The sequence below is a fragment of the Hypanus sabinus genome, chromosome 6, assembly GCF_030144855.1.
Source record: "Hypanus sabinus isolate sHypSab1 chromosome 6, sHypSab1.hap1, whole genome shotgun sequence".
NCBI classification, from domain to species: Eukaryota; Metazoa; Chordata; class Chondrichthyes; order Myliobatiformes; family Dasyatidae; genus Hypanus; species Hypanus sabinus.
The window spans coordinates 39,196,791-39,210,562 of record NC_082711.1 but is presented as its reverse complement, the minus strand read 5'-3'; positions in this window follow the sequence as shown (position 1 = coordinate 39,210,562).

Here is a 13,772-nt window from a genome sequence, read left to right as displayed (position 1 = left end):
GTTTAAACGCTTGGATTAAACAATGTTTAAACATAAGTAGGTGAAATTCAGAAGGATATGGGCCAAATGGGACTATCTCAAGAGGTCTGCAGGTTGACATGGATGAGTTGGGTCAAAGGGTTTCTCTTCATGCTGTATATAACACTATGATTCTATGATTCTATAAAAAAAAATCTATGCACCATGGTTTTAAATGATCAGCCCGTTATTTTATAGTTACTTCTTGTAAGAATGGACACAGTACAGAGTTCTGTCATAGCAGGAAATTTTCAGGTGGACAAAGGAAGAAAAACAAGGCTGGCTTCAGAACTCATTTAAAAATGTGCATCATCCAAACGGGTGTGGGATTCACTGGCCAGTTTCATGGGAGGAGTACAGGGATGGTCTTGATAACTTCAAGTCTGAACATCAGGGGTACGCACAAATTCATCACCTCACAGACTGTGCAGAGTCTGAGTCCTACAGAGGTCCTCTTGGAACTCACAGAACTAGGATGGAAAGCAATGCATCTTTGACCCTGAAGGGCTGCCTTTAAGGAGAGCCTTCCACACAACATGTGACTTTTTTCTTTGCATCAAAACAGTACTTTTGTAAGCCCATCACATCCTCTGTGAATTACAGTACGAAGAAACGGAAGCAGACCTTGTGCTGTAGCTCAACATTGATCTTAGAAGGTTTCGGAAAACTTTCTTGCTCTTGTATTCAATGCTTATTTTTATAAGCAAGCAATCACACATATTTATCAGCTGTAAACAGAATCAACAAGCAAGTTTTAACTGAGTAGGGTTCAAATCCCAAACAGATGTACATGGCCTCGAGCTCTAAAACTAAGACTGAAAGGAGATCTTAGCAGAGGAAACAGCCATGTGTCTCTTTTGAACATTTCACTGTCCAAATAAACTTATCAAGAGAAAACAAAATAAAGATGCCTAGAATTTACAGGTCACTGAGGAGGATGGAGATGTGGTGTGGAGAAGGACTAGCTGGTTTTCTCTAATATAGACTCAAAGGGCCAAATGGACTCCAGTGATTCTGTGAAATCACATGGATCTGAGGGAGAATCAGCTTTGTACATTCAGGAATGAATATTTCTATAGGAAAAAAACAGAGTCATCACATTACTTCATTGCATGAAAGTTAACAGTGATAAGTTCTGAGTTAATCAATTTAGGCTGAAACATCTCTAGCATTTATCCATGAAGAATGTCCAATAAAGGAATAGGCAAAATTATGAATTTAAGTGTAACCTTTTTCGAATCATTCCTTTGAAAAACGCTAAAAGCATCCTAGGAGATAAATACACACAAATACACATCCAAGAACATGAATCGAGAATCAAGTTAGTAATGGAAAGGGACCCATTAGGAAAAATAAATAGAAAAAGTCCTGGTCACAATGAACTATTTAATTCAGTTTCTAAAATGATTAGTACTTCTATGCAGAGGTGTACTCCAAGAACATTTCATTTAAGAAAAAAATAAATTATCGTAGTGCTTTCAAAATGCAAGATCAAATGAGATGACAAATCAGAAAAGGTCAAAGGCAGCTTGGGAGACTGCCGTTACTAGAAAGGCTGGAACATCGAATTTTCATTCGAGTAAAGCAACTGTGGAGGAGTAAGTACTTACATGGATTGTGCAGATGTGCGTTGGGAGCGAGGGAGGAAATATGTGGCACTCTGCTTCAAGGTGAATTCGTGGTGTGATTTGATGAGATAAATGGGCTTTTATCATTCATTGATTTCTTATGTTCAGGCACTTGTGGGACTCAGACCTTTCTATTTGGAGATAGGTAATAGTACCCTAAGCTACCAGGCTGGGCATTCACATTACTTTGTTTAATTTGTTCTATCCTTTTATTTGCTCTGGATGCAATTATTTTCTTAAAATTCTAAAATAATTCAAAAGTGTAATCAAATTGAGTTCAATGTTAGTGAGAGCAGAACTGAGATGTAAGTTTGTTAAATTACATTTCTATAGCTAGAGGCTTGTGGTTGTAAATCAACCAATCAAACAGAGTACTGTTTGTCTGCTCTGTTGCCAACAGCAACAAGGATGCTTGGAGTTTGTCTTCAGATGCAAAGACTCACTGGTACTTTAAAATTTATGCATTGAAAATGTTCTCTCAAATTTCAGAAAACATTTATGACAAGAATGACAGCTTTTCAATGTTAATTAGTCATGTACTAAATGTGAGAAATGTTAAATAGTTTATTCACGGGTTAGAATGTCCCCAGTTCTACTGTCAACTTTAATCAGGAACCTTTTCAATCTGATGCTGAGTCTCTGAACAGAAATTGCTCTGCAGGCAAATTATTTGTTGATTAATTGAGAATACATTAATGAGGAGTGTTTTATCACACAACTTATAACCAAGCACAATGACACTCTGGCACTTCACCTGTGCAAATGGTATTTCTGCTACATCAATAAATTGGCTACCTTCAAACAAATTTCCATACATAGCTTAATGTGATGGAGCGAACTATTACCAATACGATCTGGTTTATACAGCTTTCTAAAAAATATAGGCAAATCATTCTCAGTTTCACAAACATATGAACCTAAGTTCATCTCCTGACTAAAATACCAGTAGAAATGTGGTTGGGGATGAGGGTAGCTCTGCTCAGGAGAGGCCCTTATTCCCAGACAAGTCGCGAGCCTGCACTCAACTGAAATAATCTTGACCGATTCCTGGTCTCCAACCATAATTTTGCTGAGAATCGGCAAGGGAAAACATTGGATCAATTAAGGCAGCCTCTGGCCTAGTCAAAGAAGAGCAGAATTTTATTTCTTTTTAAATACTTCCTGGTGATCTGCTGTTATTGGGTCGTTCACTGGTGAAGTTTGTTCTAGATGAACAAGATAAGTTTCTATTTAGCAATGAAAGAAGATTGAAAGACCTTGACTAAAGCTCAGATTGGACTGATTTGCAGAAGTATTCTTTGATCTGAGGCTTCTTTATGCAATATAATGTTGACAGTTTCACAGTGTATCAGTTGCTTTAAGATATTAAATCTCAAGGTTTTTGTTTTATTTAAAATTAGGAAATATGCTGTGAATTTGAAGCTCTGCTGACTGCTTGCTAAAAGGAATTGCTTTGTTTTTGTGTGGTGGGGAAGTGAGATAAGATACAGATTTGTCCGGAGAACAGCTGTCGGTTTTGAGGGAATGTACTGGTCAATTCCCTATGGTGCTGTTGATCGTCTATATTTACAAATCAATTGTATCAGATATTGCCTGATGGTCTTGAAATGCTAATGAAACATGAGCTGCCATTTTCATATCAGAGCCAAGCTATTTGATATACAAGTCAGGTGCCAAAACCAATTTGAAGTCCATCTCTCTGTCCAGAAGTCAGCTTTTCACACTTCGCAACATTGGTGGCAAAGTTAATTAAAATCACAGTCATCCAACGAGTTGGATGGAACTCCTTTGACCTCATGCCGAGTTCTGCCTTACAGACCCAGAATGGAAAAAAGAGAAAAAAGCAGTTTGGATTTTCCTGTTTTATCAATTCAGCTGCTTCAACTGCCCTTTCACATCCTGGCCTGCAAACATATCATTGCTCCATCTGTGTCACTGGGCTCAAAAGCATGGAATTGACTACAAAAAAAGGTGCATCTTCACCACAGTGGCTGAAAGATTCAGGAGAGCATTCCACCATCGTCTTCTCCAGGCAACCAGGAAGGGAAGGGAAACTGAGAGCAGGCGGACCACCAAGTACATGTTTAGATTTCCATGCAGGTTATTTTTATTAGAGTCAGTACCACCTGCATTTCCTGAAGTATAGTTTACGACCTAAACACACTTGCCTCCGTCCATTGTCTAGTAATAGTGAATGTCAGAGACCATAGCAAAAGAGCAAGAGACAAACTGCTGGAAGAACTCAACAGGACAAGCAGCATCTGTGAAAGCAGAGGGATGACTGAAGTTTTGAATTGAACCTTTGCATCACGGCTTGTACGTCGATTCCTTAAGTTCTTCTTCTTCTTAGATTGAGCATGAATGAGATCCTTCCACTCCAGTTTTGTGGGTTCTGAGGTGGGTAATAAGGCAAATATGGGGACTGCAAACTTTTCTGCAGATAGGCTGAAGATGACCAATTGTCCAGTTTGTTGGGAGGAAATCCATCCCTTCCACTACTTCTTATTCAGGGCCCCTCTGTGCTCATGTTCATGACGTCAATGTGTCCAAAGAATTTTGATTGCTGTTTTCTCATTTTTTAAAGTAATGTACATTTTGTTTTCATTCTCTGCAGAACTTCTTCGTTGCATAGCATTCTTCTGAGGAACCACATCTCTGCATTGATTCTCTTTTCCATTGCATTTGTGATGGTCTATGACTCATAGCCATACATCAATATAGGAAGAATGTAGCAGCTGGAGTTCTAAGGCACATGTCAATTGCTACTTCTTGTTCTTTAGGATGTTTGTCATTTCTGTAAATGCTGTTCTTGCCATTGCTATTCTTGTTTTTATGTCTGTTTCACATTTGCCATCAGATGTTACCAATGATCCAAGGTACTTGAAGTTGTGAACTTGTTTCAAGATTTCATTTCCCAATATGATCCTACAGTTTGGGATCTCAGGTTTCTTTGATATGACCATGACTTCAGTTTTCTTTTTGGTTAAGGTTAGGCCAAGTCTTTCACTCTCTGGGTTGATGGTAGATACTAGTTTCTGTAAATTTACTTCACTTTTTGCTGTCAGTACTGTATCATCCGCATAGCAGAGGTTGTTGATGTTGTATCTTCCTGTACTTATTCCAGGTAGGTCTTGTGGTTCTCATGATGTTTTCATTGTACAGGGAGAACAGGTCTGGTGATAGAACGCAACCCTGTCTGACTTCTCGCTTTATTGGTTGATATTCACCAATCCCGTTGTCTATCCATATGACTGCACTTTGTTGCCAGTGGAGATTTCTGATATACTTAGATCTTTTCCGTCAATGTTAATATCTTTAAGCATTTTCATGATGACTTGGTATTTCACTGTGTCAAAGGCTTTTGTGTAGTCAATGAAACAGAAGAACAGAAGTACATAAGAACCAAAATTAAACCAGAGATCAGTGAAGAACAGTGTGGCTTTGTCGAAGGCAAGGGAATATCAAACACAACTTATATTCTCAGAAGTCATGAAGATATATCAAATAATGCTTCATAACTTTTCCAAAAAGATCATGGGTACACTTCCTTCCTTCCTTCCTTCCTTGATATTCTTTTCAAATCACATATAATGTGATCCACATCATCGGTAAAATCTGCTATTACCTAAATGTAAGTTCCTTATTTTAATTTGGTAATAAAGAAGGATAATCATAATGTTACTAGATCATGAACCTAGAGCAATTACTTCAAAGGTAACTACAGCAGTTGTGATCTTTGAATTCACATGAATAAACAAATACTGTAAATCTGAAAATTTTAAGAAATGATTTAGCAGTGGTGACCACAAACCATTGGATCATCATTAAAAAAGCCACCTGGTTCTCTGAAATCCTGTAGAAAGGCAGTTCTGCTGATCTTATCCAATCTGGTCATTGTGGGACACCAGGATAATGTAGTATATTCTTATGCCAACTGACATTCAGGCAAAGGAGGAAGGGATAATTGGAGCAATTGGTAGAGGAGAATTTAAACAGAAGATCAAGGTGGAACGGTCAAAGAAAGAAATTCCAGAACTTCAGTCTCTGCAGCTGAGGATATGCAGCAAAGTGTTTAGTGGCTGATTGATGGTGGAGAGCAAGGCTCAATATTGCTTAAGAGCTCAAAGTTGAAAGAACACTGAGTTCACCCGTCTTTCTCTCTGTGACCTTCCACAGCCTGAGGGGAGTCGAGAGTACCCTTCATGGATGAGGAATAATTCAGCTTTATGGTCATTGTCACAATAGATGTAATTTTCCATCTTTGAATGTGCTTGGTGTAGTGGAAGGGCAGATTAGGAGGATCTAATATAAAATTCTAGGGAAAAAAGAAGATTTGAGAGATTTTCACATCTTTGCTAAACACAGCAAGAGGAATGTGTTATTTTAGTGATGCATGGTTTTGTTACATGTGATGCAGAGAAGAAATCTTTGCTTAGGCAATGACTCACTCTCACTACAGAGCAAGAAACCTAGGAACTTAATTCTATTTTCAAACTCTAGTATGAATTTTACAGCTTCTTAAATTCAAAGAAGCTGAATTACATTCTCTGAAGGCAACATTAAAAGGCTTAAGCAGGTAATGACCCTATGACATGCAAGAAGCATAAAACGAATTTTGAGAGATACAAAGTAAACCTGCAAATCTGAGGTAATCCTAGCAATGCCCAGAAGATCCACTAACATTTGAAAAGAAAAAAAAAGACAGATTAATATTTCATGTAGTGATGCCTGGGCAGTTTGGTTGCCTCCTTCCCTCTCTTCAGATGTTGACGGGCTTGCAGGAACCCTTTCAGTTTGAAATCCGACTTTGATCTGGGCACTGCCATGACAAAACCACCAGCAAATGGATACAAGAATTCACTAATCTGATCTTCTCCACAACAAGACTCTGAAGTTTTTATACCAAATGCTTTCCCTTCAGTACACCATCTCAAAAATCAAGCATTGGGCCTGAGGTGGATAGACAGCAAAAAATTATGATGAAAAACAGAAGATGCTCAAAGAAATATTGGATGTGAAGAAAATATTTTCACACGGAGGAGAGTCTAGGATTTGAGGGCACAGAGCTAGAGTGAAAGGGCAGTCCTTTAAAACTGTGATGAGGAGGGATTTCAGCAGGTAGAAGGTGGTCAATTTGTGGATTTGTTTCTTGCTAGAGAGGTGTATTTAAGGCATAGATTATTAGCTTTTTGATTGGTAAAAGGGTTAAGGTTTTCAGGGAGAAGTGGGGAGAGTGGGTTTGAAAGGTTTGAACAGGTTGTTCTCTGGCAAGGATGTGGGAGGCCTTCAAAGGAGAAATTTTGAGAGTGCAGAGTTTGTATGTTCTTGTCAGGATTAAAGGCAAAGCGAATAAGAATAAGGAACCTTTGTTCTCGGGGGATATTGGAACTCTAATAAAGAAGAAGAGAGAGACGTATGACATGCATAGGAAACAGGGAGCAAATAAGGTGCTTGAGGAGTATAAAGTGCAAAAAAATACTTAAGAAAGAAATCAGGAGGGCTAAAAGTAGACATGAAGTTGCTTTGGCAGTCAGGGTGAAAGATAATCCAAAGAGCTTCTACAGGTATATTAAGAGCAAAAGGATAGTAAGGGATAAAATTGGTCCTCTTGAAGATCAGAGTGGTCAACTATGTACGGAACCAGAAGAAATGGGGGAGACCTTAAATGGGTTTTTTGCATCTGTATTTACTAAGGAAACTGGCATAGAGTCTACAGAAATAAGGCAAACAAGTAGAGAGGTCATGGAACCTATACAGATTGAAGAGGAGGAGGTGCTTGCTATCTTGAGGCAAATCAGAGTAGATAAGTCCCCTGGACCTGACATGGTATTCCCTCGGATCTTGAAGGAGACTAGTGTTGAAATTGCAGAAGCCCTGGCAGATATATTTAAAATGTCGGTATCTACGGGTGAGGTGCTGGAGGATTGGAGGATAGCTCATGTTGTTCCGTTGTTTAAAAAAGGCTCTAAAAGTAATCCAGGAAATTATAGGCCGATAAGTTTGACATCGGCAGTAGGTAAGTTGTTGGAAAGAGTACTAAGAGATAGGATCTACAAGTCTATTAAATAGACTTAATAGGGAGAATCAGCGTGGCTTTGTGCTTAACAAATCTATTAGAGTTTTTCGAGGAGGTTACCAGGAAAGTAGATGAAGGGAAGGCAGTGGATGTTGTCATCATGGACTTCAGTAAGACCTTTGACAAGGACCTGCATGGGAGGTTAGTTAGGAAGATTCAGTCGCTCGGTACACATGGAGAGGTAGTAAATTGGATTAGACATTGGCTCAATGGGAGAAGCCAGAGAGTGGTAGTGGAGGATTGCTTCTCTGAGTGGAGGTCTGTGACTAGTGGTGTGCCACAGGGATCAGGGCTGGGTCCATTGTTATTTGCCATCTATATCAAAGATCTGGATGATAATGTGGTAAATTGGATCAACAAATTTGCTGATGATACAAAGATTGGAGGTGTAGTGGACTCTGAGTAAGGTTTTCAAAGCTTGCAGAGGGATTTGGACCAGCTGGAAAAATGGCAGATGGAATTTAATACAGACAAGTGTGAGGTATTGTACTTTGGAAGGACAAACCAAGGTAGAACATACAAGGTAGATGGTAGGGCTGGTTCTTCACGGCTCCAGATACCTGGGTTCAATCCTAAACTTCCAATTCGTTCGCATGCTTTCCCAGTGACAGAATATGCGTTTCCTCCAGGTGCTCCAATCGTGACCCATTTTGCATGAAAATGGCAGAACCTGGAGGGAGTTGCTTGGGAGAATAAAATAGGATTGATGTAGGGTTAGCAAAAGTGGATGATAAAAATAGAAAACGCTGCAAATACTCAGCAGATCAGGCTGCATCAATAGGAAGAGAAACAGTTAATGCATTAGGTCAAAGACCCTTCACCAGAACAGAAAAGAAGAAAAAGGATAGTTTTAAGTTCAAGTTCAATTGTACTGTTATCATAGGTATGTATATATGGTAAAAATGGCATGAAAATTAGATTTTTTTGCAGAAGCATGGGACATTTTACCATAAGGACAAATATAGGTTAACATAAACTTAAATGAACATTAACTATACATGAATATCCTGTGTGCGAAATAAACAATGAAATAAACATTTTGGAGCTAGTGAAAGGTTAAGGGAGAGAACAATAGATGTATAGTCTAAGGTAGTATCAGAGTTTTCCAGGTTGGTTAAAGAACTTTCAACCCTCACACTGCTATGGTTGGAAAGTTCCCACCTGCTTCAAAAGGGCAACCATTATGCCAGTGCCCAAGAAGAGTAATGTGAGCTGCCTTAATGACTATCATACAGTAACACTCACTTCTACGGTGATGAAATGCTTGAGAGGCTGGTCATGGCTAGAATCCACTCCTGCTTCAGCAATGACCTGAACCCACTGCAATTTGTCTATTACTACAATATTCTACAGCAGACTCAATCTCAAAGACTCTTCACATGGCCTTAGATCAACTGCACAATATAAACACCTATGTCATGACGCTGTTTGTTCGTTGTAGTTCAATGATTAACGCCATCATTCCCACAGTCCTGATCAATAAGCTACAAAACCTAGGCCTCTGTTCCTCCCGCTGCTATTGGATCCTCAGCTTCCTAACTGGAAGACCACAGTCTGTGCAGATTGATAATAATATCTCCTCCTCACTGATGATCAACACTGGCACACTTCAGGGATGTGTGTATAGCCCATTGCTCTACTCTCTCTATGTTCGTGACTGTGTGGCTAGGCATTACTCACATGCCATCTATAAGTTTGCTGATGATACAACTATTGCTGGCAGAATCTCGGATGGAGACGAGAGTGAGATATAACATATAACAATCACAGCACAGAAACAGGCCATCTCGGCCCTCCTAGTCCATGCCGAACTCTTAATCTCACCTAGTCCCACCTACCTGCACTCAGCCCATAACCTTCCACCCCTTTCCTGTCCATATACCTATCCAATTTTACCTTAAATGACACAACTGAACTGGCCTCTACTACTTCTACAGGAAGCTCACAGCTATCATTCTCTGAGTAAAGAAATACCCCCTCATGTTTCCCTTAAACTTCTGCTCCCTAACTCTCAAATCATGTCCTCTCGTTTGAATCTCCCCTACTCTCAATGGAAACAGCCTATTCACGTCAACTCTATCTATCCCTCTCAAAATTTTAAATACCTCGATCAAATCCCCCCTCAACCTTCTACGCTCCAATGAATAGAGACCTAACTTGTTCAACCTTTCTCCGTAACTTAAGTGCTGAAACCCAGGTAACATCCTAGTAAATCGTCTCTGTACTCTCTCTAATTTATTGATATCTTTCCTATAATTCGGTGTCCAGAACTGTACACAATATTCTAAATTTGGCCTTACCAATGCCTTGTACAATTTTAACATTACATTCCAACTTCTGTACTCAATGCTTTGATTTATAAAGGCCAGCGTTCCAAAAGCCTTCTTCACCACCCTATCTACATGAGACTCCACCTTCCGGGAACTATGCACTGTTATTCCTAGATCTCTCTGTTCCTCTGCATTCCTCAATGCCCTACTATTTACCCTATATGTTCTATTTGGATTATTCCTGCCAAAATGTAGAACCTCACACTTCTCAGCATTTAACTCCATCTGCCAACGTTCAGCCCATTCTTCTAACTGGCATAAATCTCCCTGCAAGCTTTGAAAACCCACCTCATTATCCACAACACCTCCTACCTTAGTATCATCGGCATACTTACTAATCCAATTTACCACCCCATCATCCAGATCATTTATGTATGTTACAAACAACATTGGACCCAAAACAGATCCCTGAGGCACCCTGCTAGTCACCGGCCTCCATTCCGATAAACAATTATCCACCACTACTCTCTGGCATCTCCCATCTAACTACTGTTGAATCCATTTTATTACTCCAGCATTAATACATAACGACTGAACCTTCTTAACTAACCTTCCATGTGGAACTTTGTCAAAGGCTTTGCTGAAGTCCATATATACTACATCCACTGCATTACCCTCGTCAACATTCCTCGTAACTTCTTCAAAAAATTCAATAAGGTTTGTCAAACATGACCTTCCACGCACAAATCCATGCTGGCTACTTCTAATCAGATCCTGTCTATCCAGATAATTATTAATACTATCTCTAAGAATACTTTCCATTAATTTACCCACCACTGATTTCAAACTGACAGGTCTATAATTGCTAGGCTTACTTCTAGAACGCTTTTTAAACAATGGAACCACATGAGCAATACGCCAATCCTCCGGCAGAATCCCCGTTTCTAATGACATCTTAAAGATCTCCGTCAAAGCTCCTGCTATTTCTACACAAACTTCCCTCAAGGTCCTGGGGAATATTCTGTCAGGACCCGGAGATTTATCCACTTTTAAATTTCTTAAAAGTGCCAGTACTTCCACCTCTTTAATTGTCATAGGTTCCATAACTTCCTTACTTGTTTCCCACACCTTACACAATTCAATATCCTTCTCCTTAGTGAATACCGAAGAGAAGAAATCGTTCAAAATCTCTCCCATCTCCCTCGGCTCCACACATAGCTGACCACTCTGATTCTCTAAGGGTCCAATTTTATCCCTCACTATCCTCTTGCTTTTAATATAACTGCAGAAACCTTTCAGATTTACTTTCACCTTATTTGCCAAACCAACCTCATATCTTCTTTTAGCTTTTCTAATCTCTTTCTTAAGATTCCTTTTACATTCTTTATATTCCTCGAGCAATTCCTTTACTCCATGCTGCCTATATCTATTGTAGACATCTCTCTTTTTCCAAACCAAATTTCTAATATCCCTTGAAAACCATGGTGCTTTCAAACCTTTAACCTTTCCTTTCAACCTAACAGGAACATAAACATTCTGTACCCTCATAATTTCACCCTTAAATGACCTCCATTTCACTATTACATCCTTCCCATAAAACAATTTGACCCAATCCACTCTCTCTAAATCCCTTCGCATCTCCTCAAAGTTAGCCTTTCTCCAATCAAAAATCTCAACTCTAGGTCCTGTCCTGTCCTTCTCCATAATTATATTGAAGCTAATGCTATTGCGATCACTGGACCCGAAGTGCTCCCCAACACATACATCTGTCAGCTGCCCTATCACATTCCCTAACAGGAGATCCAACACTGCCCCATCTCTAGTCGGTACTTCTATGTATTGTTGCAAAAAACTATCCTGCACACATTTCACAAACTCTAAACCATCCAGCCCTTTTACAGAATGAGCTTCCCAGTCTACGTGTGGAAAATTAAAATCTCCCACAATCACCACCTTGTATTTACTACAAATATCTGCTATCTCCTTACACATTTGCTCTTCCAACTCACGCTCCCCATTAGGTGGCCTATAATACACTCCTATCAGTGTTATTACACCCTTCCCATTCCTCAATTCCACCCAAATAGCCTCCCTAGAGGAGCTCTCTAATCTATCCTTCCAAAGCACTGCCATAAGATTTTCTCGGACAAGCAATGCAACACCTCCTCCTCTGGCCCCTCCTACTCTATCACACCTGAAGCAACTAAATCCAGGAATATTTAGTTGCCAATCACACCCTTCCTGCAACCATGATTCACTAATAGCTACAACATCATAATTCCAGGTATCAATCCACGCTTTAAGCTCATCCACCTTTCTTACAATGCTCCTAGCATTAAAATAGTTACATTTAAGATACTCTCCTCCCCCTCCTCTCTTTTCATTCCTAACAATGCATTCAAATTTATTATCCTTTTCTTTCTTCTCCCCTACATCTTCGGGCTGAGCGCATCCCTTCTCCATCACCTGCCTTTCCTCCCTCACACACTGTCTATTTACTTGCTCTACTGGTGAACTAACCTCCTCTCCCATGGTTTCCTCAAATTGATTCCCGCCCCCCCATCTCACTAGTTTAAAGTCCGCCCTGTAGCCCTAGCAAACCTCCCCGCTAGGATATTGGTCCCCCCAGGATTCAAGTGTAATCAGTTATAATATATATAATTAAATATATCAGCTAGTTGAGTGCAGCAACAACCCTGCACTCAACATCAGTAAGACCAAAGGGCTGATTGTGGACTTCAGGAAAGATAAGACAAGGAAAAGCAAACCAACCCTCATAGAGGGATCAGAAGTGGAGTCAGCAATTTCAAGTTCTTGGGTGTCAAGATCTCTGAGGATCTAACCTGCTTCCAACACATCAATGCGGCTATAAGTAAGGGGGGGGGGGGTCTACAGTACAGGACCATAAGAAGCTACAGAAAGTTGCAAAATTAGTCAGCTGTATCTTGGGTACTAGCCTCTAAAGTATCCAAGACATCTTCAAGGAGTGGTGCCTCAGAAAGGCAGCATCCATTATTAAGGATCCCCATCACCCAGGACGTGCCCTGTTCTCATTTCTACCATCAGGAAGGAAGTACAGAAACCTAAAGGCATGCACTCAGCAATTCAGAAACAACTTCTTCCCCTCTGCTATCCAATTCCTAAATGGACATTGAACCCTTGAACACCACCTCAGTTTTTTTTTTCTGTTTTTGCACTATTTTAAATTTAACTATTTATTATACAAATATATACTTACTGTAATTGATTTACTTATATATCTTTGTTCTATATTATCACGTACTACATTGTACTGCTGCCACTAATTTAACAAATTTCATGGCATATGCCAACAATATTAAACCTGATTCTGAACCGATGTCAGTGGGGAAGAAGCTATTGTTGAACCCAGAGGTATGGGTCTTCAGGCTCCTGGACTTCCTCCCAGATGGCAGCATGAAGAAGAATCACTCACCCAGATGGTGCTGGTCTCCTGAGACATCCCCTCTTATAGTTGTCCTCAGTAGTGAGGAGAGCTGTACCCATGAGGGAACTGGGTGAGCCCATCACTCTCTGTAACCTTTTACATTAGAGTTGACATACTAGACAATGATGCACACAGTCAGAAGGCCATACATCCACAGAAGTTTGTCAGCGACTTCTAAAGTTGCAGGGGAGGGTAAGGGTGAGGAGATGTTCCTGATGTAGTTAAATCAGGATGACCTTCTGGATAAAACAAAGCTACTTGGCCACTGAGTGGTCAGTTTGATCACCTGTGGGAGGAAGGAATTTTCAACAATA